We start from the raw sequence: 25,179 nt of genomic DNA, 5'->3' as shown, positions 1-25,179 counted from the left end.
GGCCACTCCCTATTATCTGTTTGGAGATTCCTTGATTTTGTCCATCACATTCGTTCTGAATAAACATTTCCTTCTTTCTTTGAAGATAGTCATAGCGTTACTCTCTTGTGGTCACGTAAACACAGTACACATAAACTTAGGAAAACAACATAATCTAAAACTTGTTCGAATATGTTACTTAGTACGGATAATGTAACCTTGTATACAACCATATCAACTTTAGTAGCACAAGTAACTAATATTTCCTCCTTAATACGAAATGAAACAAAAACTAAACCGTTATATTAGAAGAAACAAGTATAAGAACAGAGGCCATATGTTGTAGTACGTGAGAAAGATGCTGTAAAATTCATAGAAAGAGAAACCGGATACTTGCATAATAACAAGTTATGTGACTTATATCCGTCGACTCCTCGTTGTGTTCAATGCATATCCTGAAAATAACTCATGCAGAGTCTAAACAAACTTATACACCAAGAGAAAAAGAGAACTAACATACTAGTAAGTACTACTGTTGATGACATCAACATGTATCTCCCTCCCTCCCCAACCCCCCCCCCCCTCTCTCTCTCTCTCTCCCTCTCTCATTCGGAAAGTTCTGTGGCGCATGTCTGAGAGGCAAGTGCGGAACATTGTCCAGAGCCCTGTGGTAGCCCCATACATAATTCCTTGCCACCTTACCCGAAGTTTCAATTACCTAAGAGCTGCATTTCACTTATGTGATCGCTCCTATCAAGTAGCAGATTTGAGACATCTGATTTAAGTCTCTCAAATTACACTTTTCTCCTAAATATACGGTAATACTTAATTTCTAATGATATTTTTAATCCATGACAAAAAAATTTATTATTTAGGTTAATGGTGACGTGAGAACCGAACTATTTTATTGTACAGACATTGAATGCAATACGTGCACAATCGTTGAGTAACAGCCTCTCAAAACTATATTTGTTTCTTATATAATAGAAACTAAGTTTAGTCTATTATTTATGATGAAATTCAAGTAAATATATATGATACTGTAATGAGATCATTTACGGTGCAGAGTTTACTCAGTACTGACAAGACACAGAACTACATCAGATCACATTTGCCTGGTATCTAGGCTATCAATCTGATATGAGACTATTCAGTAATTCATTGTTTATGAATGTTTTCGTTTAACTACTTGAAGCCGAAAAAAATCAAAACGAAAAGTGTAATAGAGTACAATACAAAATAATTCTTCAGGTAACTACAAGTCTGCCTAAATGTAGTTTATTTCTGCGAGTCTCTTGCAAATGAAAGTAAATTGAAAAATCTTGTAGGTAAATATATCAGAGCCAGGAAGAACAGATGAGGAGATGTAGTAACATAATCAGATGTCGAAAGGAAATGTGACTTTTTATAAAAATAAGAGTATGTCATTGAGCAAGAAATGAGCGTTAACATGAATGCATGTTCAAAAATAAAATAAATACTGAGTGTTATTACAGTCGATAAGATATTAACACTCAAACTATCTACGGATTGTTATGATTTATCACACTTACAAAGACTGGCCAGAGCCTGCAACCTACAGACCTGGACGAGCTTTGTCTTATTACTCCAGACCACTCGTATGAAACTTGTATGAAATTTTCTATGTCAGTGTGCATCCCCAATACGCTTATACGCGTGTGAAAGAATCCACTTCCAAGTAAGCAAGTGCACGAAAGACAAAAAAAAATTATAATAATTAAAATAACAATACACATAGTTCGTGATAAATAATACAAAAAGAGTGATTCGAGACCATGCTAAGGTGACTGTGAGTCATATCTTATACTATGGCGCCACTGCATGAATTACGGAAGATATTTCTCATGAGGGGATGGAAGCCAATAACTTTCTGGTCTCTTGAAAAAAAAATTATGTCGTGGGTCTGACACATATGAATAAAATTTTCATGTTTTCGTGTGTTCCCCAAAATGGGGACTGATTCGTGACTTTTTATGTTTGTTTCTTTCTTTCAGAAATGAGTGCATACTGACCACATCCCTTTCAGAGGACTTAACTGCAATCGGCGTCCAACTAGCAGTAGGTCATACGGTATGGTCTCGCTTTGTCAAACGTAATTTATATTTGAGCTCACGAAATAGAGAGACCTAATTCCACAATGTTGTTTGTGCTGAAATTCTTCAATAACTACGTTTTCATTGATGAATTCAATTATTTTGTTGAACTTCTTAACTAGGGCTTTTATAAATACAGTGAAAATCAAAGTACAAGTCCCTTGGCTCCATATGAAATTCGAGCCCATACGCAATTCCTATAATGCCATATACACTCCTGGAAATGGAAAAAAGAACACATTGACACCGGTGTGACAGACCCACCATACTTGATCCGGACACTGCGAGATGGCTGTACAAGCAATGATCACACGCACCGCACAGCGGACACACCAGGAACCGCGGTGTTGGCCGTCGAATGGCGCTAGCTGCGCAGCATTTGTGCACCGCCGCCGTCAGTGTCAGCCAGTTTACGTGGCATACGGAGCTCCATCGCAGTCTTTAACACTGGTAGCATGCCGCGACAGCGTGGACGTGAACCGTATATGCAGTTGACGGACTTTGAGCGAGGGCGTATAGTGGGAATGCGGGAGGCCGGGTGGACGTACCGCCTAATTGCTCAACACGTGGGGCGTGAGGTCTCCACAGTACATCATTGTTGTCGCCAGTGGTCGGCGGAAGGTGCACGAGCCCGTCGACCTGGGACCGGACCGCAGCGACGCACGGATGCACGCCAAAACCGTAGGATCCTACGCAGTGCCGTAGGGGACCGCACCGCCACTTCCCAGCAAATTAGGGACACTGTTGCTCCTGGGGTATCGGCGAGGACCATTCGCAACCGTCTCCATGAAGCTGGGCTACGGTCCCGCACACCGTTAGGCCGTCTTCCGCTCACGCCCCAACATTGTGCAGCCTGCCTCCAGTGGTGTAGCGACAGGCGTGAATGAAGGGACGAATGGAGACGTCTCGTCTTCAGCGATGAGAGTCGCTTCTGCCTTGGTGCCAATGATGGTCGTATGCGTGTTTGGCGCCGTGCAGGTGAGCGCCACAATCAGGACTGCATACGACCGAGGCACACAGGGTCAACACCCGGCATCATGGTGTCGGGAGCGATCTCCTACACTGGCCGTACACCTCTGGTGATCGTCGAGGGGACACTGAATAGTGCACGGTACATCCAAACCGTCATCGAACCCATCGTTCTACCATTCCTAGACCGGCAAGGGAACTTGCTGTTCCAACAGGACAATGCACGTCCGCATGTATCCCGTGCCACCCAACGTGCTCTAGAAGGTGTAAGTCAACTACCCTGGCCAGCAAGATCTCCGGATCTGTCCCCCATTGAGCATGTTTGGGACTGGATGAAGCGTCGTCTCACGCGGTCTGCCCGTCCAGCACGAACGCTGGTCCAACTGAGGCGCCAGGTGGAAACGGCATGGCAAGCCGTTCCACAGGACTACATCCAGCATCTCTACGATCGTCTCCATGGGAGAATAGCAGCCTGCATTGCTGCGAAAGGTGGATATACACTGTACTAGTGCCGACATTGTGCATGCTCTGTTGCCTGTGTCTATGTGCCTGTGGTTCTGTCAGTGTGATCATGTGATGTATCTGACCCCAGGAATGTGTCAATAAAGTTTCCGCTTCCTGGGACAATGAATTCACGGTGTTCTTATTTCAATTTCCAGGAGTGTAGTTTACTGTCATTAAAATCTGAACGTTTGCGTTAACTGGGAAATATAAGAAATAAATCCTCCTGTGTGTTACGAATTCTCACATGAAAGTTGAGATTTTATGTTTAACACAAATTGTTTCTCTGTGCAGAAATGTAACTTCATTTTTGTTTTCTGGATTTGGCCACAGTTTTTATTTAGTTGAAAGCTGAACAGAAAATCGTTGTAGTATTTCAAAAGATATCTTTCTGTGGTACTAACAGTGCGTTATTCTACAATCAATGGGTGGAAGAGACGCTAATCCTCTTTACTCTTAACTCATTGGCCTTACAAATTGCTGTAATAGATCTCTGGCTCTGGCATTCTTGATGTGTGGGAAAAATCTTTGTCCAAAATACTTTATCATCACCACTGTCCTCTTACTAGAAGTTTCTTATAAAGAGAAACACATTACTTGTTGTTTAATGCTATCATGTCTCTAGAACCAATATTCAGATACTTCATTAGCAGTGTTTTATACAGTTTTTAAAATTTTTACCACATATTCAGTGTTTCCCTCCACAGACTTTGTCTTCAGAATTTCCAAGTTCCTAATTTCGTGGCATGTAACCTATGTGCTCCTTTACAATTACGGTCGCACTGAAACGTGGCAGTTGATCTTTGTCTCACTGTGCAGCAGGATTCAAGTGAAAAATTTGTAGATGTATGTGAATTTTTATTGAAGTGCAATTCATGGAAACCGCTTCGAGATCCGAGCTTGGGATCATGGCATATTTGAATTTTGGAGAGTAATAGTCAGGATTCACAGCAGCTAGCGGCAGTTGCGATAAACCATTGTCAGACAGAAAGGCGTGGTGATTACAAACTAAGACACAAGCCAGTGTGGCAGGCGTTCAGATTACGACGTCTGGAAGTCTGCTGTAAAAATACTAGTAGTGTAGTTTGCAGGGGGCGGAAACCGTTTCAAATACTACTTTATAGAATAGTCCACGACAGTGTACAATGGAAAGGAAAATGCCCTATCATAGAACTATGTCAGGTTACCTTCTATTCGGAAAGTGGGTGACCTCTGCGACTGTTATGTGACTTATAAATTATAGAGTGCTGTAATCAGTCATTCTTCTTAGTTTTTATTATGCAAATCCAGATTTCGGCTAGTAGCTAGGCACTCTCAATGCACTATTTTCTATAGTCAGGGCATGTAAGTCCCTGCTGTTCGTGCATCAATCACACTTCCTTGAATACAAAATATACAACACACAAATCCATAATACAATAACATAAATATCCTAAGCTCCAGATCAATACTATAATTATTTGTAGTGATGCTGATGCAGCATGTTTTTAATTTAAAGAAACTTATGTCTATCATAAATTACGAACTGCATTATATTAATTAAGTGACAAATAAAACTATACATTTATCAAAATCAACTATCTATTGAAATGCCGCAGAAATATCAGAGCTACTGCGCTCATGTTTACAGAATCTTTTCGTCACAACGAAGTATCCAGCAGCGCTCCACAGATTCGGAACTGAGTACACTGCTGAAATTCTGTATGGCTCTGGATTCCATCGCCATCGATTTGAGGGACCAAATGTGTTGAAATTCGAATCAGGTGTAGATACCAGAAAACAAAAACTTTTCGAAGCCACCCAGGATCTGCGATGAACGCTTCCCCCCAGTGGAATCGATACAATAAGATCTAAACTACACAATAAACAATTGATTTAAGGCGTTTGCAAGATGGTCGTAAATTCTTCAATGATTCTCACACGTTATTCAAGTCCCACTAGAGACATGAATTTCTTGAAAGATTCCCAATCGACTTCATCGGCAAATTGATATTTCCTTTTAATTTAAATAAGTCCATTAGACTCAAATCTAACAACAAATTTGAACAAATCTCACCCTTCGTTTAATTCCGCGCAGTGAAGCTGCATACATAAAACGTTACCCCACAAACAGTAACTTATTCCCCCAAATATTCTCAGATAAATAGATAAACATACATCTATCATTCTAGGTAAGCATTATTTTATTTCATTTTTCCCAAATTTCTCCGATCTCCATGCACCCAAATTGGTGTGACCATAACTTATAATATTCTAAATCACAAAAAACATAAGATCATCCTAAAATGTAAATCTAACGCATGGATGCTCATAAATAAATCCCTTACATAGCCCCAAAAAACATAATTTATATTCATACTGTGTACTTGTGGGGCGATGGGTGACTTAATTTGTTATATAAATGTTCCTATTACTTATTTATTTAATGCTGTTGTTTGCCGTTCTCACCACTGGCTCTCTAACTACAATATTGGCAACCAGAAAGTGATTAGCAAAACGTGAAGCCTGTAATTAGAATTCCTAGTGTCCACTTCATCTGAGAAATACATTTACAGCTACAGCTTATAGCTCTGAGGAATTAGGAGATTGTTTGGGATTCATAATCAAAAACCATTCTCTATAAAATGTTCACTATATTCTGAAAATCAGAGACCAAAATAATCAACACAATCCAATTACCAGAGCAGTTCAGAGTCTAATGCGCTAATGCAACTATAAGTGTTCAAATTAAATGTTTAAGTGAATGCTCACCATAATCTGAGGATAATATTCATCAAACGCCACGCTAAATAATGGTAGAATGTCTGTCCTTCGGCGGCATGTGAAAATACCACATATGCAAACTGAAAATAGATCATTAAAGTCATCCCAGAATTCATACTTCACTCGAAAACGATTTCATGGTTACACGTATCCCAAGTAACTTATTACGGCATCGGAGACTGTTTGCAGCAATGATACCGACGCGACGCGACAGCCGGCACAGGTGGTGCACTAATCAGCGTCTGGAGAGAACTGTGGCCTTCTTTCTCGTGCAGATTTCTTACATATAAAGCCGCGGTTCGGACGGCTAAGGGAATGCCTGATCAAATTCGCTCTCCCAACTAGCTGCTGGGCTAGTAATGCACCACTTCAAGTTATCAAATAAATCATTGCTTCGTTTGCTGATGGCCGAAGAAGCTCTCAGTTTATATGCGCGATCAGCACAGAGGTAAGTAATAATAATAGAAACTGACATGGGTCAGTCAAATATTTTGGGCGAGAGAATTAATGTAATTACACTACACGTACTGAACTTGCTCTTTGGAGATACGCTATCGCTATAGTTTTATAGTTATTAAATTGAAACTTCTCGCATCTTTATGATTGCAGCGGATCTCCTTCCTACTTAATTTAAACATCCTAGCTTTATTTATTCGCCTACTTAATCTATCTTGCTTCCTTAATTTTTAAGACAAAAACGAGAAAAATCATGAATTTCAACTAAAATTTTAATTTGTGAGATCCAGAATACTGTTTCTACTAAATTATTATGGAAAAGGAATCTAAATAAAAAATTTTAAGTTTCTGGCTCCTTTCTGTTGCGCCAATGGTTTTTACAGAAAAATGTCCAAATTTCGAAAATGGTTAAAGTTATTGAACTGATATTCAACACACATTGATTTAGAATTACTTCTGACATGATAGAAACGTTTCAGGTTATTTACTTGATTTTTAAAGTATTGCCCAACATTTATGATGTCAGAGCTAGTTACAGCGGACTAGGCTGGCACACAATGGAAAGACTGATGTAAATTTTATATAGCGTGAGTAGGCTGCTTCCCTACATCACCCTCTACTTAATTTTTTGTAAAGTAAATGGGAGAAGAAAAGAAAACGAAATTAATTACAAAAAGGGAAGCAAGAGTACAGCTTAACTCCCTATGAAAAATTAAAATTTAAATGTAAACGTATGGAAATATTAAAAGAAAACTGATTACTTACTTCAATTATTTAAATTGCTGGCATGTTCACTGCTTCTTAAGCAACATTGTCACTCAAAATTTAAGCACAATCAATGAAACACTTTGGCATACATATTGCCTTAAGACAGACAAACACATAAAACAATGAATATTATGAAAATCTTAAATCCACTAAATACATTTATGCATACAAAAATTCAAAGAAAATAACACAATTATTCATGATACATAAACAGATAATTATATCTTAGCAGTCTTTTCTAAACCTGAAACAAAATTTCACAATTCATAAAAATTTCATTTTTACACACCTGGTTGTAGCCATTTTGGTTAGCGTTCTACACTTCCATTCACAAGGGTAGAGGAGGGGAAGTTGCTATGGTGTGTGTCCTTCACGTTCACTCTAAATTACATGGGAAAAGAAGAGGGGTCACTGTGAGTTTTGTCCAAGTCACTCCACGATTTCATGCAGCTAGCAGGCTGCCATTATCTGGTTTGTCCTGTAGAACAAACAAAAAGAGTGCCTCAGACTCTGTTCACTTTATATCTAAGCGTGGCTCACAATGAAATGGGGATATACAAATTTTATCTTTCAATATGTTACTGGAACAAAGTTAACAGAACTGTTTCAATTTTACTCTCGCAGTTACTTAGCTGTCATAAAATCGGTAAACAAATGGCTCGAAACGCCGTTAGTCATGTACTAGAGAAAATTTATGCCAAGGCATACAATCATAAATCCTATTTAATCTCAGTTTATTATTTCTCGGCCGGAACACTGAACCAATGCTCGGTACATTCCTGACAAATGTGTATTTTATTTACTTAACTGACACATCTTCTATTACCTTATTCTTAGAGATAGTATGAGTATATTTGATTAGTAGTTGTCTTATTATCTTCTTTGGACATGTGACTAACTTGTGGTAATAGTACAGTTCTGAGTGTTCAAAACACACTATGTTTAGTTGACTACTAAATCCACTTATTGGTCTTCTGCTGCTGTCACTTGCACCTCTGCAAGTATGTACTTACATCATCGAAGTGTATTTATCCTGAGCTATAAATAATGTTTCACACCTGTCATTATGTTACTCAATTATGTTGCTAGTGTATGTATGTAAGTAATACTCACTCCATTAAAATTTAAAGCATAGGATAGCACATTTATTTCATATCTATAGTGTATTGCAGCTGATCAGTTTGCTCACGTGGCAATCCATTTCCACTTGATCGGATGCTGAAACCTCAGGTAGGGTCTCTCGACCTAACACTAAAGTGATTAAGTAATTATGGACGAGCGTAATGCTAAATTCCTTCAACCTGTAGGACACCATGCTCTGTCTCATCTACCATAAGGGTACCTATGGTCGCATTCACGCCTCCAACTCATAACCTCAATACGTGTAGGTGTGTCCTGTGACACACTACACCAAATAACGGCCAGCTCCAACCTTATAAATATTTCAGGGACGTGTCCTTCACGTCTCAGCCACAAACACCACTCAATTCTATTACACTGCCATTCCTTGCTACACAAGGTGAGTTCATTTTTACAACTATTCTGCATATTTTTCATAACACTAAACAATCTCTTTTACTATTCAGTAGTTAGCTCTACAGTATACAATAGGTTTCACTGCCACTTCAGATCCTGCTTGTACACGAATTTGTATATCTTTTTAAATTACTGTTGGTGGACCATTTCCAATAAAACAACAACTTGTACTTACAATATTACCAGGGTTCTATACATACTTGTTACTCAAATACCTTTGTATCTTAATTACATCATACTTCTCTGTTGTTTATGTCACTGTTAGGTTTGTCACAATTCGGTGTATAGAATGGGTACAGAACTCATGGCTTGATAGCCATGACGGAAAAATTTGTATTGCAAAGAAAGAGTCGAATCTTTGGTGGATAGGAAAGATGAAGAATGAATGAGACCTGAAAAGGAAAGAAGATCTCACACAGCTGGGACTGCGCAGCTGCCACACTGTGTAGAGGTTACAGAACTACCTCCTCCCTACAGAATTTATTAGTTTACTATTATCTTGATAACCATAACGGAAATTTAATGTGTTGGAAAGAAGAGGTCGAAATTTTAGGTGGATAGAAACGATAAAGAGAGAGTGAAATCTTAAATGGGACAGAAAATCTCACACAGTTGGGACTGCACAGCTGCAACGCTGTGTAGAGGTTACAGAACAACCTCTTCCCTACAGAATTCATTCACTACCTATGAACTTCTTTAGGTCGATCACGTTCCTGAGACTTAATAGGTTTTTACTTTTAGGGTACTCTAGCCTATATGCATTGGCAAGTGGTTTTCCTACGATCCTAAAAGATCCTTGTCATACAGACATGAATTTCTTTGTTTCTGCATTTATTTTCTTTGATTTTTCCTTGGTTTTGACAAGGACTAAGTGTCCTATTCCAAAACTGGTGGGTACAGCTTTTGCGGCATGATGCTTCTTCCTTTCCAATGCTCTTTTTCTTAAATCTGCCCTAGCCTTTAAATTCTTCTCGTCTGTGGATATTTGCGTTAGAATAGGAAATTCTACCATATCTGCAATCACATTGTGGGGTTCTTGGCCAAACATCAATTCGCAAGTCGCAAAACCAGTTGCATCATGCCCTATGTTGTTAATTACTTTCTCAAAATACTTCATGTGCTCTGCCCAACTTGAGTGTTTCCAAGCACAATAAGTCCAGCAAAGCCTATTCAATTCTCTTATAATACGTTCACTCATATTTCCTTGGGGGTAATATGCAGACATTTTCAGATGTTTCACTCCTGCCTTATCCAGACATTCTTGAAATCTATCAGAAGTAAATTGAGGTCCACTGTCTGACAGAAAATTCTGCGGAACACCAAGGTTCACGATCTTTTTCCAACTTTTCTACCAACGTTTTTGCATTTGCTTTTTTAGTTGGGTATAGCTTAACGTATTTACTAAATCCATCCACAACAACAAAAACTTGGGTGCACCCACCTCTCGAAGCAGGAAGAGGGCCAAACAAATCATAAGCCAGAAATTCTAGCGTTTCAGTTGGCTCTACTGAGTGCATATCCCATTGTATTCTGGTGTTAGTAGCACGGACTTTCTGGCACACTACACAAGATGCTAGACGCTTGGCAACACGGCAGTACATGTTGTCAAACACTGCTTCCTCTTTTAATTTTGCAATGCACTTCTTTGCACCATAGCGCCCATACCTCAGGTGTACATAGTCGATTAGTAAGTCTCCATGTTGTGAGGGAAAGCACAGCTTCCACTCAGAAACACCTACCTTTTTCCTCCTAAACAGAATACCTTTATGCAGACAGTAGTATTGCGAAACCTTATGATAGTTCGCATCTCCCAAATAGCTCTTTACTAATTTCAGCTGATCATCTGCATTCTGCTCACGTCTCAAGTTCGTAATCACCCTCTTTAATGCACTTTCTTCCTTTACTTCGTGCAACGCAAACATTCGTACTTCACTTAGGTCTGTTGCGGTAATTCCCGCGTCATCACAGAGCTCCGCACTTCTAGATAGCCCATCAGCTACCAAATTATCTTTCTCTTGAATATATCTACCCTCAAGGTCAAACTGCTGGAGATACAATGACCATCTTACCAAACGATCATTCCTCAACTTCCAGGTCTTTAAAAAGGTCAACGCCTTATGGTCACTGTAAACAATTATCTTGTTACCTAATAGATACTGCTCAAATTTCTGTACCCCAAAAACAATTGCCAATGCTTCCAGTTCTGAGATGCCATAATTTCTCTCTTCTGCGTGCAAAGATCGACTTGCGAAAGCTATAGTCTTGTGCACTTCCTGCTCGTTCTCTATTTCTACTTGGAATACCTCCACAGCTATACCATAGCCACTAGTATCAACAGACATACAGAATGGTTTTTCAAAATCAGGATGATGTAAAATAGGACTATTAATTAAAGATTGTTGAAGCACCTCGAACGCCTGTTGACATTCCGCTGGCCAAACCCAAGGGGTATTCTTTTTCAGGAGGAGGTGAAGACAGGGCGCATGAAAAGCCTGATCACTAACAAAACTGCTATAGAAGCCGAAAATACCGAACAATGATCTCAACTGCTTCTTGTTTTTGGGAGCTTCAATTTTTTCAATGGCTGCTAGCTTGCCTGAATCAGGCAGAATATCTTTTACACTTATCATATATCCCAAGAAACTTATTTCCTCTTTACCACATTGTCTTTTCAATCTTTAGTTTCATGCCACCTCTCTCAACAGCCTCTACCACTTCCTGAAATAAAACTATGTGTTCTTCCCAGGTAGGAGTTGCTATTAACAGATCATCTACGTAGACTGCTATTTTATTACTTAAGGCTGGTCCTAAAACATGGAACATCACACGTACAAAGTCACAAACAGAGATATTACGTCCGAAAGGTACCACATAGTATTGGTAACAAACTCCTTCGTACAAGAAAGCTGTGTACTTCGTTGAACTTTCCGCCAGTGGCAAATTCCAATATCCACACGTGATGTCCATAGAAGTTAAGAATCTTACTCCCCGGAACTTTTGCAATAACTCGTCTATGTTCTGCGGTCTATCACTTTCCCTAACCACTATTTTATTCAACCAACGAGCGTCCAAGACCAATCTGACACTCCCGTCTCTTTTTGTTACAACAACAAGATGATTATTGTACTCACTGAGTGCTTTATCAATCACACCCCACTCTAGCATTCTCTGTATCTCCTTTCGAACCTCCTCCTTCCTAGCTACATGTATTTGGAATGGCTTCCTGAAAAACACTTGGCCAGGTTTCACCTTTAACTGACATTCATAATCTTTGACCACGCCAGGTCGACTTGAAAATACCTTATGATGCCTTTTTAAAACCTGTCTCAGTTCTTCCTTCTGATTAGCTGAACTTTTATCGATTTCCTGCAATTTAGCTTCTATTTTGTCCAAAATAATTGCTTCTTCTTCTTCTGTGTTTAGCTTACTTTTAATAAGATTAACACCTTGGTCCCAATATCTGCTATTTTTCAGAACTCATATAGGCAGCTCCCAAGTTTCTTCATTAGTTATTACTACATGTTTATCAATAAAAGGTACCGTAATTACTCCGGTTATCGGTAAGACCAATTTTAACTGGCTTCTTTCAAAGTCAACAACACTCTAATATTTCGACAAGAAATATATGCCAGTTACAACCTCAATACTGAGATTATTTACAATTAGGCATGGATGATCAATTAAATTACCATTAATATCAAAGGGCAGCAAAGCTTCTTGCCTTACTGTTTTTGACATCTTGCCAGTAGCACCAATTATTCTTAGTCCTGATACCCTCATTTCTGTAAGCTTGTTTTTACCAGGTAATGCGTCAAAGAAGGACTGCGATATTGCACACATCTCACTTTCACTGTCTAAGAGACAACGTACATTTATACCCAACATATTCACTATTATTATAGGGTGGCTTATCCTAGGTTGTACAGGTGGTTCCTCAAACTCATCCAATAGTTCCTTTTGGAGCTGTCTCCAACTAAAGTGATCGACATCTGCCTTCATGACATTTAGGTCAAAATGTGTAGGGGTTTCCTGAATTTCATTTTCAGCTGCCTCTTCCAGTCGGTCTATTAATTTCAAATCGAAACACTTCACGACTTCATTACATTTAGTTTGCTGAACATGACCCAAATTACTGTAGTCTGAGCGATTCTGCGCCTCCAGACCGGGCATAACACTAGTTACAGCTAAACCACTTTCAATCTTATCGTCGGGTTCCTTCTCAAGTGACAACTGGTCACAGCTACTGGATTCATCGACCCCCAACAGGCTATCCTCTACATTCTCACTTACCTCCTGTCCTAAATCTATTAGTACAGTATCAACATCCTGCACAGGCACTTTAGATAAGTGGGCATCATCCTCATCGTAAATATGAGCATGAATTTCTTCTGCTTCTTTACCTGACAGTTCAGTATTTTGTAGCTCCTCCCTACCGTCACACTGATGCGCCTTCTCTTTCTCTTCCCACTTAGAAAGCGTCTCTAACACGGTATCTATCAAATACTGTGAGTGACCTAATATTTCTGCTGTATACTTTACCTGCATAATTTTGCTCAAAACAAAATTACTATCATTTGGATGCCATTGTTGGTTCTGATAATTATTTCTCCAATTCCTACCTCTCTTAGGATGGCGAAGACCTACTGTTCTGATGTTTACATTGCCATTCTGCTCGTTCTTAAAATTACTTGCTCCCCATTGGCAGCCACAGGCTCTACACGTTCCAAATATTCAATGAAACGATCAAGATTGTCTCTAGGGACAGATATAATTCTAGTTTGCCAATACCATGGCAGTTTGGCTTCAAGACCTAGTATTATCATTTCAGCTTTTAGCTTTTCAGCCAAATGTGACAAACGTGAGATCCATGACCTGGCAAACTCTTTAATAGATTCCTTGACTGCACTGAAGCCTTTTCCACTCCAAAATTCTCTCAACACTTCATTTTACTTATTGCTAGACCAATACTCATTAATGAAAACTCTTTTAAATTCCGCTAATGTTTTACACTTCAACATAACATCAGCTGGCCAACGCATGGCGTCACCTGCTAAATGGCTTCTAATAAATGAGATTTTCTCTCGTTCAGACCAAGTTGGTGGAATCACATCTTCAAAATCGTTCCAGAAATCTAGTGGGTGGATATTTTTATCTGGATCGAGCCGCAAGAACTGCCGACACCCGATAAAAGCGGCGTTTGCAGCTTCAACTTGTTGCATACTACCATTACCAAAAGTTACTGAAGCTACTTTACTCTCAATGTTAGCCATGTTAGTACTAATAATTTCTACTCTCATTTCAACATTATCTACTCTCTGCACAATATGAGTAGTATCAGTTTTGATTGCGTCTACTTCTGCTTGACATATGTTTACTTTTTTACTAACACCCTTAAACCTATCTGAGCACAGTTCAGATTGCGCCTCGATCTTTTCTGTTAACTTGTGATCCAGCTTCGCATCTTCCCTTTGGAACCTCAGCAACTTCGGATTTTACTGTTTTATACATTTCAGAAAATTGTTGAGCAACCTTTTTCTTAATATCCTCATGATTGTAATCAATTTTATAATTCAAACTGTCCAGATCCTCTTTCAACTTATTGCAACCAGCCTTGAAGGTATTGTCCATTACTTCCAATCGTTTATTAAAATTAGTTTGACTGTCCCCAATCTCATACTTTAATTCAGCATTACTGCTTTTGACCTGTTTACTTATTTCAGACTTTAATTCAGCTGTCATTCTAGCATTACTGGCAGCTCTTGCTTGTAATATTACATTTAAATCGATAGCCCCAGTATCTTTGGGTTGCTCACTAGCTGGCTTTATATCACACTCAGGTGACGAACAACTAGCTACAACACCAGAATCATCAAAACTAAAAGAAACTTCTGATTGATCAGTGATGTTTAACTTCTCCTTGTTAAACTCTACCAACTCATATGGCTGTTTCATTTTTAATTCATCAGAGAAGCCTTCATCCAATAAATTAACAATTTCTGATTTCTGCTTTACTACAGAAATCTCTATTATTGAATCATTGACCTATTTCGCACTACTGTCAGGAGACAATACTTCATATTTCACTTTAACATTACTATTTTCATACATATTTACACTTGAACCGTTGTCTGGATTTACAGTTCCCTCAACAGACATAGGTTCTGATTTAAGTTTAACCTCACTTCCATCGCCAACAGTCTTTTATTGCAGGATAGTAAAATTTTTAACAGCTTTTCACTTAACTTAGTTCCTTCTGCTCGACGTATGGCGTTGCCGGCGCGGCGTACCAGGATTACTGATGCGATGCGGCGCGTTGAACTGCAGACGGCCCTTCGACAGCTGCTGTGTGTTTGCGTGGCCCGCAACTGCAGGATCGCCTCCAGTTGCTCCGGCGGACAACTGTGGTGAGACAAAACTGGCTTCTCGCGATGCCGGTAGCGCCGCTATGCTCAGCGCCAGCTCCGTCAATCCAGATGTGTTGTTAATCCAGTTGTGTCGTCCACATACACACGTTACACTATCACTGTTCTCTTACTCAGTTGCGTGTCACTTTTCAATCCCGAATCTGAATGTTTATAAATCACTTTCACTTTTACTCAGTTTCTTTCGTAGTCGATGCACCTTATGTGGGGCGGCGGTTGGAATAATTTGTTATATAAATGTTCCTATTATTTATTTAATGCTGTTGTTTGCAGTTCTCAACACTGGCTCTCTAACTACAATGTTGGCAACCAGAAAGTGATTAGCAAAACGTGAAGCCTGTAGTTAGAATTCTTAGTGCCCACATCATCTGAGAAATACATTTATAGCTACAGCTTATAGCTCTGAGGATTTAGGAGACTGTCTGGGATTCATAATCAAAAACCATTCTCTCTAAAATGTTCACTATATTCTGAAAATCACAGAGCAAAAAAAAGGAACCCACACAGTCCAACTACCAGAGTAGTTCAGAGTCTAATGCGCTAATGCAACTACACTCCTGGAAATGGAAAAAAGAACACAGTGACACCGGTGTGTCAGACCCACCATACTTGCTCCGGACACTGCAAGAGGGCTATACAAGCAATGATCACACGCACGGCACAGCGGACACACCAGGAACCACGGTGTTGGCCGTCGAATGGCGCTAGCTGCGCAGCATTTGTGCACCGCCGCCGTCAGTGTCAGCCAGTTTGCCGTGGCATATGGAGCTCCATCGCAGTCTTTAACACTGGTAGCATGCCGCGACAGCGTGGACGTGAACCGTATGTGCAGCTGACGGACTTTGAGCGAGGGCGTATAGTGGGCATGCGGGAGGCCGGGTGGACGTACCGCCTAATTGCTCAACACGTGGGGCGTGAGGTCTCCACAGTACATCGATGTTGTCGCCAGTGGTCGGCGAAAGGTGCACGTGCCCGTCGACCTGGGACCGGACCGCAGCGACGCACGGATGCACGCCAAGGCCGTAGGATCCCACGCAGTGCCGTAGGGGACCGCACCGCCACTTCCCAGTAAATTAGGGACACTGTTGCTCCTGGGGTATCGGCGAGGACCATTCGCAACCGTCTCCAGCTGGGCTACGTTCCCGCACACCGTTAGGCCGTCTTCCGCTCACGCCCCAACATCGTGCAACCGCCTCCAGTGGTGTCGCGACAGGCGTGAATGGAGGGACGAATGGAGACGTGTCGTCTTCAGCGATGAGAGTCGCTTCTGCCTTGGTGCCAATGATGGTCGCATGTGTGTTTGGCGCCGTGCAGGTGAGCGCCACAATCAGGACTGCATACGACCGAGGAACACAGGGCCAACACCCGGCATCATGGTGTCGGGAGCGATCTCCTACACTGGCCGTACACCTCTGGTGATCGTCGAGGGGACACTGAATAGTGCACGGTACATCCAAACCGTCATCGAACCCATCGTTCTACCATTTCTAGACCGGCAAGGGAACTTGCTGTTCCAACAGGACAATGCACGTCCGCATGTATCCCGTGCCACCCAACGTGCTCTAGAAGGTGTAAGTCAACTACCCTGGCCAGCAAGATCTCCGGATGAGTCCCCCATTGAGCATGTTTGGGACTGGATGAAGCGTCGTCTCACGCGGTCTGCCCGTCCAGCACGAACGCTGGTCCAACTGAGGCGCCAGGTGCAAATGGCATGGCAAGCCGTTCCACAGGACTACATCCAGCATCTCTACGATCGTCTCCATGGGAGAATAGCAGCTTGCATTGCTGCAAAAGGTGGATATACACTGTACTAGTTCCGACATTGTGCATGCTGTATTGCCTGTGTCTATGTGCCTGTGGTTCTGTCAGTGTGATCATGTGATGTATCTGACCCCAGGAATGTGTCAATAAAGTTTCCCCTTCCTGGGATAATGAATTCACGGTGTTCTTATTTCAATTTCCAGGAGTGTGTAACTCTTCAAATTAAATGTTTAAGTGAATGCTCACCATAATTTGATGATAATGTTCATCAAACGCCACGCTAAATAATGGTAGAATGTCTGATCTGCGGCGGCACGTGAAAATACGATATACGCAAACTGAAGATAGATCATTAAAGTCATCCCAGAATTCACACTTCACTCGAAAAAGATTTCATGGTTACACGTATCCCAAGTAACTTATTATGGCATCCGAGACTGTTTGCAGCAATGATACCGACGCGACGCGACATTTGGCACAGGTGATGCACTAATCAACGTCTGGAGAGAACTGGGGCCTTCTTTCTCGCACAGATTTCTTACACATAAAGTTGTGTTTCGGACGGCTAAGGGAACGCCTCATCAAATTCGCTCTCCCGGCTAGCTGCTGGGCTAGTAATGCACCAATTCAACTTATCAAATAAATCATTGCTTCGTTTGCTGATGTCCGATGAAGCTCTCAATTTATATGTGAGATCAGCATAGAGGTAAGTAATAATAATAGAAGTCTGACGTGGGCCAGTCAAATATCTTGGGCGAGAGAATTAATTTAATTATACACGTAGTAGAAGAGCTCTGAACTTGCTCTTTGGAGATACGCTATCGCTATAGTTTTATAGTTATTCAATTCAAATTTCTCACATCTTTATGATTACTGCGGATTTCCCTTCTACTTAAATGTATCCATCCTAGCTTTATTTATTCGCCTACTTAATCTATCTTGCTTCCTTAATTTTTAAGACAAAAACCAGAAAAATCATGAATTTCAACTAAAAGTTTAATTTGTGAGATCCAGAATACTGTTTCTACTAAATTATTATGGAAAAGGTATCTAAATATAAATTTTTAAAGTTTCTAGCACTTTTCTGTTGCGACAATGGTTTTTACAGAAGAACGTCCAAATTTCGAAAATGGTTAAAGTTATTGAACTGATATTCAACACATATTGATTTAGTATTATTCCTGACATGCTAGAAACGTTTCAGGTTATTTACTTGATTTTTAAAGTATTGCCCAACATTTATGACGTCAGAGCTAGTTACAGCGGACTAGGCTGGCACACAATGGAAAGACTGATGTGAATTTTATACGGCGTGTGTGTAGGCTGCTTTCCTACACACTGGTTATTGACTTTCCACCATTCAGCAAATAATTGAGTTTTCCGACCTCCCCAAACCTAAATGTGCATTTAAACTATCTCTATAAAATTGTACAGAACTTATGCCAAACGAAAACCCTTATGTGACCACCAACAAACAAGCTAAAATAAATCCTGGAATAAAAAATTGCAAATTACTCCTACAAACTTGTCACACATATTGTTCTCTTCGTTTAACCACTTCTAATTTGGGTGTGCGCAATCTGGTTGCCCCTGTAGAAAGGTTCTTCAATTTTACTTTCCTCCTTTTTACCCTCAATTTCAAAATCCAAGTACCTTCCCTTGAAGTGAAGCGAAGTTTTATATTTTCATAAGAAATCCGTTCACAGCGCCACATGTATTGCAAGTCCATTCACTACACAGCATCCTACACTAAAATGATCCTCCTCAAACTTTGATTCCAAGAGCACTTCTTGCCTTATTGGCTAATTTAAACGGTCAACTGCCGTTTTAATTTTTATATTATTTACAGGCAGTAATACGAATTTCTTATTGTTTAGCCTAAGTGAAGTATCTTCCAACACTGGCGACACATTACTTCCAGAATCGAGCAGTGCCTCTACTTTCTCATCATTTACTTTAATTTCAATGATGATAGACTGAACATATCCTGTTCCCTCAATGAATCATTCTTCATGTTTTGCACCTTTTCTTCCATCTCTGGAGTATACATATCCTGTTCGATACACCCCTCAATTTCGTATTCGTCCCAAAAAAAAATTCATTAAATGCTTTTTTCGCCCCACTTTACTCCTTCTAGACCTCTCGCTATATTAAACTTCTCTCGAGTCCACAAATGAGGCAATAACGATCGTAATGCTCCACTGTATCATCGCCAATCCGTTACAGTAAAATCGCATTCCTCCTTAAGATACCATTCTGGCCAAATATCACTTTCTATGTTAGAATCATATCACTGTGTTCTCCCCTAAAATTATCGACATTAGTAGCTACAACATCATTATCATGATATAAAGCATTACATTATGTTCCACATCATTACAAACACCTTCACAAACAGCACTTTCAACAGCTGCTGATACGTCATCCAGCTCTCTACATAAGACCTCATTTACCTACGTCAACGAATGAGCATAATAAGAATCACTCATAGTTTCACCAGCCTCTGCTGCTACATAACCTAAATTGTAGCTACAGCGTCGTGCAATTTCGGAATCTACATTACCATTAAATTCTGCTGCGTTTAGATTTACACCTGAGCATAATAACTTTTTCTCTCCTACACGCTCCTGCGCCACCTTAATTTCAGGTAGCTCATCAAATTCAGATCCACATTCATTCTCAAACATTCAAGATCCACAAATCCATTCAGAATTTCAAGTTAACCTCCATTAGAAAAAATATATGGACAGATTTTTTTCTCTGAGATACCAATACCAGCAGCTTCAATTTTCGTAACTTCAGCCCATAAAACATCGTTATTACCTTCCTTCAAAATTAATTCATCAATATCCGCCGATACACACACAGGGTGCAGCCAACTGCAGGTGATGGCTCATGTCGGTACCAGTGACGTGTGTCGCTTTGGATAGGAGCAGATTCTGTCTGGTTTCGGGCGGCTAGCGGAAATGATAAAGACTACAAGTCTTGCTTCTGAGATTAAGGCGGACCTCACCATCTGCAGCATCGTCGATACAGTCGACTGTGGTTCTTTGGTGCAGACCCGAGAAGAGGGTATGAATTAGAGGCTCAGGCGGTTCTGTGTCCGTGTAGGCTACAGATTCCTTGACTTGCGTCATCGGGTGGGTTCCTCTTAATAGGCCTGGAGTCCACTACACACAGGAGGCAGCTACACGGGCAGCAGGGGCTGTGTGGAACGAAATAGGTGGCTTTTAGGTTAGAGGGTCTCAGGGAACCACAGAAGGGTCGTCTGTCGGAACGTAGGCGGTTTGGGAAAGAAACAAAGCTCCAAGCCCTAATAGAAAGCACTGCAGTTCAAACAGTTGTAGGTACAGAGAGCTGGCTAAAGCCGGAAACAAGATCAGCCAAAATTTTTTCAAACGATCTATCAGTGTTAAGAAAGGATAGATTAAATACTGTAATTATGTAATAGGCGTATTTAAACTGTTTTAGCATGTAATTATCTGAACTGTTTCTTATTTAAATTGTTTTGTTAATTAAATTGCATTGTGTATTATTGAGAAAGAGCGGGAAACCGCGCATAGATACATTTTGAGAAAGAGCGGGAAACAGCGCGCAGTAATACATCTGTAATGGTAGCAGGGATTGTCTGCACCAAAAACCATTGTTGGCGGCGAGACCGCACTTTTGTAGCATTGAGCGTTGGAAGCGAGCAGTTGCGAGTAAGATGTGAGACGAGGCAGTCGTAGCTAGCGAGACATGAGAGGAGGCCGCTGTAAGCGAGGTATGAATTAACACTTTGAAAGAAGCGGCGTGCTCGCCAGCCACTCGCTATATGTAGCACAATGCTAGTTTTTAAGAATTTTTGTAAAGAACTATGCCCCTTGTAATTGTTTGTCAAGATCGTTCTCAGAATATAGTTATGTAATTTTTATGGAAAATTAGGTATGTAGCGCAACGCTACTTTTTAAGAATTTTTGTAAAGAACTATACCCCTTGTAATTGTTTTGTAATTGTTTGTCAAGATCGTTCTCAGAATATAGTTATGTAATTTTGATGGAAAATTAGGTATGTAGCGCAACGCTACTTTTTAAGAATTTTTGTAAAGAACTATACCCCTTGTAATTGTTTGTCAAGATCGTTCTCAGAATATAGTTAACTTCTACCAGATTAAATGCATTAAGAATTTTCTATCCCAAAATCATTCACGTAAATGCTTTACGGAATTTATTGTTATCTTAAAAGAAAAGTCTAAACTGAGCTTCAGCTTTTATCAAATCTAAATTAACTTCAACTTAAAGAATTCCAGTCACAAAGTATTATGAAACTCCACCAGCAGCTTATAATTATGTTAAAGAGAAGTAAGTATATTCATTCCACAGTTTGCTGTAGCAGTCAGATGGCGATCCAGTATAAATAATTAAAGGTAAGAATCAGTCTTAATAATTTCAGGTAACGACTGAGGGCCACGGCGACAACACATTTTATGTTTCGTCGTAATAATCAGCAGGTAGTCTTGACAGAGCAGCAGTTAAAAGATTTTAAGAGACGCAGCGTTCAGTCAGCAAGCAAACGTTCATCCAATATTAGACGGGAAGGTTTCACTTGGCGATATCCATTCAGTACGACATTTTAGTGAATCTACTGTGGATATGAATATACTGACTTTGATAATAGTGTGAATAAGTCACTGTTAAGTGGCGCAACGCATATACTAAAGTGTATAACTTTTATTCACAGGTCATCGGCAATTCTGTTTGCTTTATTGATTCGGCGTTGAAAAGTGTTTGTTCAGTGTTGAATCCGCTTTGAACAGTGATATATTTTGTTGCGTGTGATGATTATAGACAATGTCCCGCAGAATAATTACTCGTTCTCAAACTGATAAAACTGTACAAAATACTGACGAGAGATTCTTTTCTGGAATAGGCAGTAATAATACGTGTGAAAACCCTGATTCTGAAACGTTAGGTGAACAGACATTTAATAACTGTAACAATATGGAAGCGTTTAACGAACAAGTAACTTCAGAAATGCCCACAGACAATGAAACGGTAGTGCAAAATAATTTGGCATTAAATGCAACAGACGGTACACAGTCACAAATTCCTCATAGTAGACATAACAGTTTCAGTAACGAAACCACTACAATGCAGTCAGACAGAGAGACTCCATTAAGCACTGATTTAGATTCAAACGGTACACAGCTACACAACCTGCGTAGCAGATCCAACAGTTCTCATGACCAAAATTCCGAAATTACGGAAAACGTGACGCAGTCACAATCATCTGAGGATGTTCAAATGAACACAGATCTACAGCCTTTAACAACGAATACAAATACACACAGAAGTCAATCCGAAACGGATCCAATAATGGCATTTTTGCTACAAATGAGACAAGACATGAATCAAAACTTTAACAGAGGGTCACAAGAATTAGAAAAAAGGTCACAAGATCTAAAAAACGAAATTAAGGCAGAACACGCACACACAGATCAGAAATTAGACAACATGTACCAAAATCTAAAACACGAAATCAAAGTAGAAATTCAAACAGTCGCTGAAAAATGTTCACAATCAACACAAGAATTACGCGACAAAATTCAAGAAATATCCGATAACCAAGCAACATTTGCAGTTAGTATACGGGAATCAATGACAGAAAACTTTGCTAAACAAAACGCTCAGATTGATGAACGTTTTAACAATCACACAGAAAACTGTTTGATACGTCACCGTAAACTGGTGCGATCGCAGGATAAAGAACGAAAAGAATTACTACAAACAATCACTAAACAGCGTCAGGACGACAAAAAGAAAGTGTTTGCCCAGGGCAAAACATATGTAGACAATCACATACAGTCGATCTCGGAAGAAATCGAAACGGTCAAAGAAACAAATAATCAAATACAAGACAGGCTTACAGAAATCCAAACACAGACAATCGATGTGAAAACTTCTACAGACACTGAAATCCAGAATGTTAAAGATAAATTAACAGAGGACGTTCAGACACTAACTGACAAAATAGAACACATAGAAATTAACCATGACACAGAAAATTTAAAGGCAGATTTTAAGAAAGTCACCAAAAGCAACCGTAAATTACGAAACGAACTGACAGAAAAGATCAATGAACTCACTACAAGAATAGATCTTTTAGATACTAACAATGACGAGAGATCAGACGACACTGCACCAGTCCCAGTGCAACAGAACTCTAATAGTAATAACACGCCATTGACAAATATACAACAAACTATCACAGATCTAAAATCGCGTAATGATTCATTGCATCAGCAAATAAATTCTCTACAGCAAGAGATAGAGGACGCACAAGAAACCGCCGCACATAATCATTTTCAACAGAACACACACCGTTACGAAATGCCTCAGATCCATAATACATATAATGTTGGTAGACTTCAGAGAGTAAGAGATTTTACCCAGGAAGAAAGACACCCGAATCCATATTCAAGACAATACGACAACACTTATACACACAGAAATGACAGTTTTGATCACAAACATTTTCTTTCAGTTAGAAAGTTTAAAACATTTAAAAACGACAGGGCGCAAATACATCCGTTGGATTTTATCCAACAGTTCAGGGGAGCACTTCCACCATCATGGCCAGTACAACATAAGTTAGAATTTATTGTCAGTTTTCTTGAAGGAGAACCAGCACGACGAATGCGACCAATTGCTAGACAATGTTTTTCCGTAGAAGCATTTGTGGAAGCATTTTTATCAGCATATTGGTCTGACACTACACAAAACAGCATCAAAGATCGGGTACTTAGTTTGCCAAACTTTGAAAATTCTACCTTTCCAACAATCACACAATTTTTCGAGTACATGGTGGAACAGAACCAGTACCTCAACGAGCCATACAGTCAATCGGCATTAATACAGCTTTGCATTTCAAAACTGCCCAGAGCTTTGAAAGTGTCATTACTGACAGGGCAACAAAAGGACAATGTATCCGCTTTTAGAGACATCTTACAACTATTAGAAGCACACCAGGCAGACTACGCATTTGTTAACAAAAATTTTTCACGACAGAACGGAAAACAAACAAACTCAGCTACTTTTGAACAAACACGATTTGGTAATAACAATCCGAGTAAACGCTTTCGCAGCGAAAATGACAACGAAAACAGGAGTAATGAAAAACATTATACTGACACGGTAAATTTATATTCAGGACAGCAACAGAATCCGAGACTTAACACGCAACCGAATAGGTCAAATTTCCATATGAATCATCGCTCAGATAATGTGACCGGGGAAGGCCATTACGCGGGTCGACCGCAAAATGAACAAAAACAAACGTTTCTACGGGGTGCAGGTGGGCTGCCGTACAGTCACAGTTATAACGACAGGAGAAAAGAAAACGAACACAGACCGCCGAGGACGTTCCACAATGACAATTTTAACGGAAACTACAACAGGGCCCAACAGCTGCGTTACCGTATGAATGTACCAGACACCAGATTTCATCCACCAGACACTGCTAATAATCAAAACGGCAGAACTGTACAGTTGATAGAACACATACCAAACTCCCAAGCTGAAAATCACATATCGGAAGAATTATGACTAGAGAAAACCTGCAATGAATCTCTTAATGTCGATACTATGAAATCACTCAGAGAAAACATAACGACCGAAAATGCCATTACATTTGACGACGTGAGAGACACATTGTTACAGGAAAAACCAATCCTACAGAAAACAATATATCACCCAATAATAGAGATAAATTTACAGTCGCACAATATTTTAGCGATAATTGATTCAGGTTCACCTATGTGCGTAATTAACGAAGACACATTTAACAGATGCAATAGCAATAATGATTACCCAGTATTTCCTTTAAACAGAACGAAGGTCAAGGGAGCTTTTGCAGGAAAAGGCATTGAAGTT

Source organism: Schistocerca gregaria, chromosome 1, assembly GCF_023897955.1.
Source record: "Schistocerca gregaria isolate iqSchGreg1 chromosome 1, iqSchGreg1.2, whole genome shotgun sequence".
NCBI lineage: Eukaryota > Metazoa > Arthropoda > Insecta > Orthoptera > Acrididae > Schistocerca > Schistocerca gregaria.
This window is presented reverse-complemented; position numbering follows the sequence as displayed.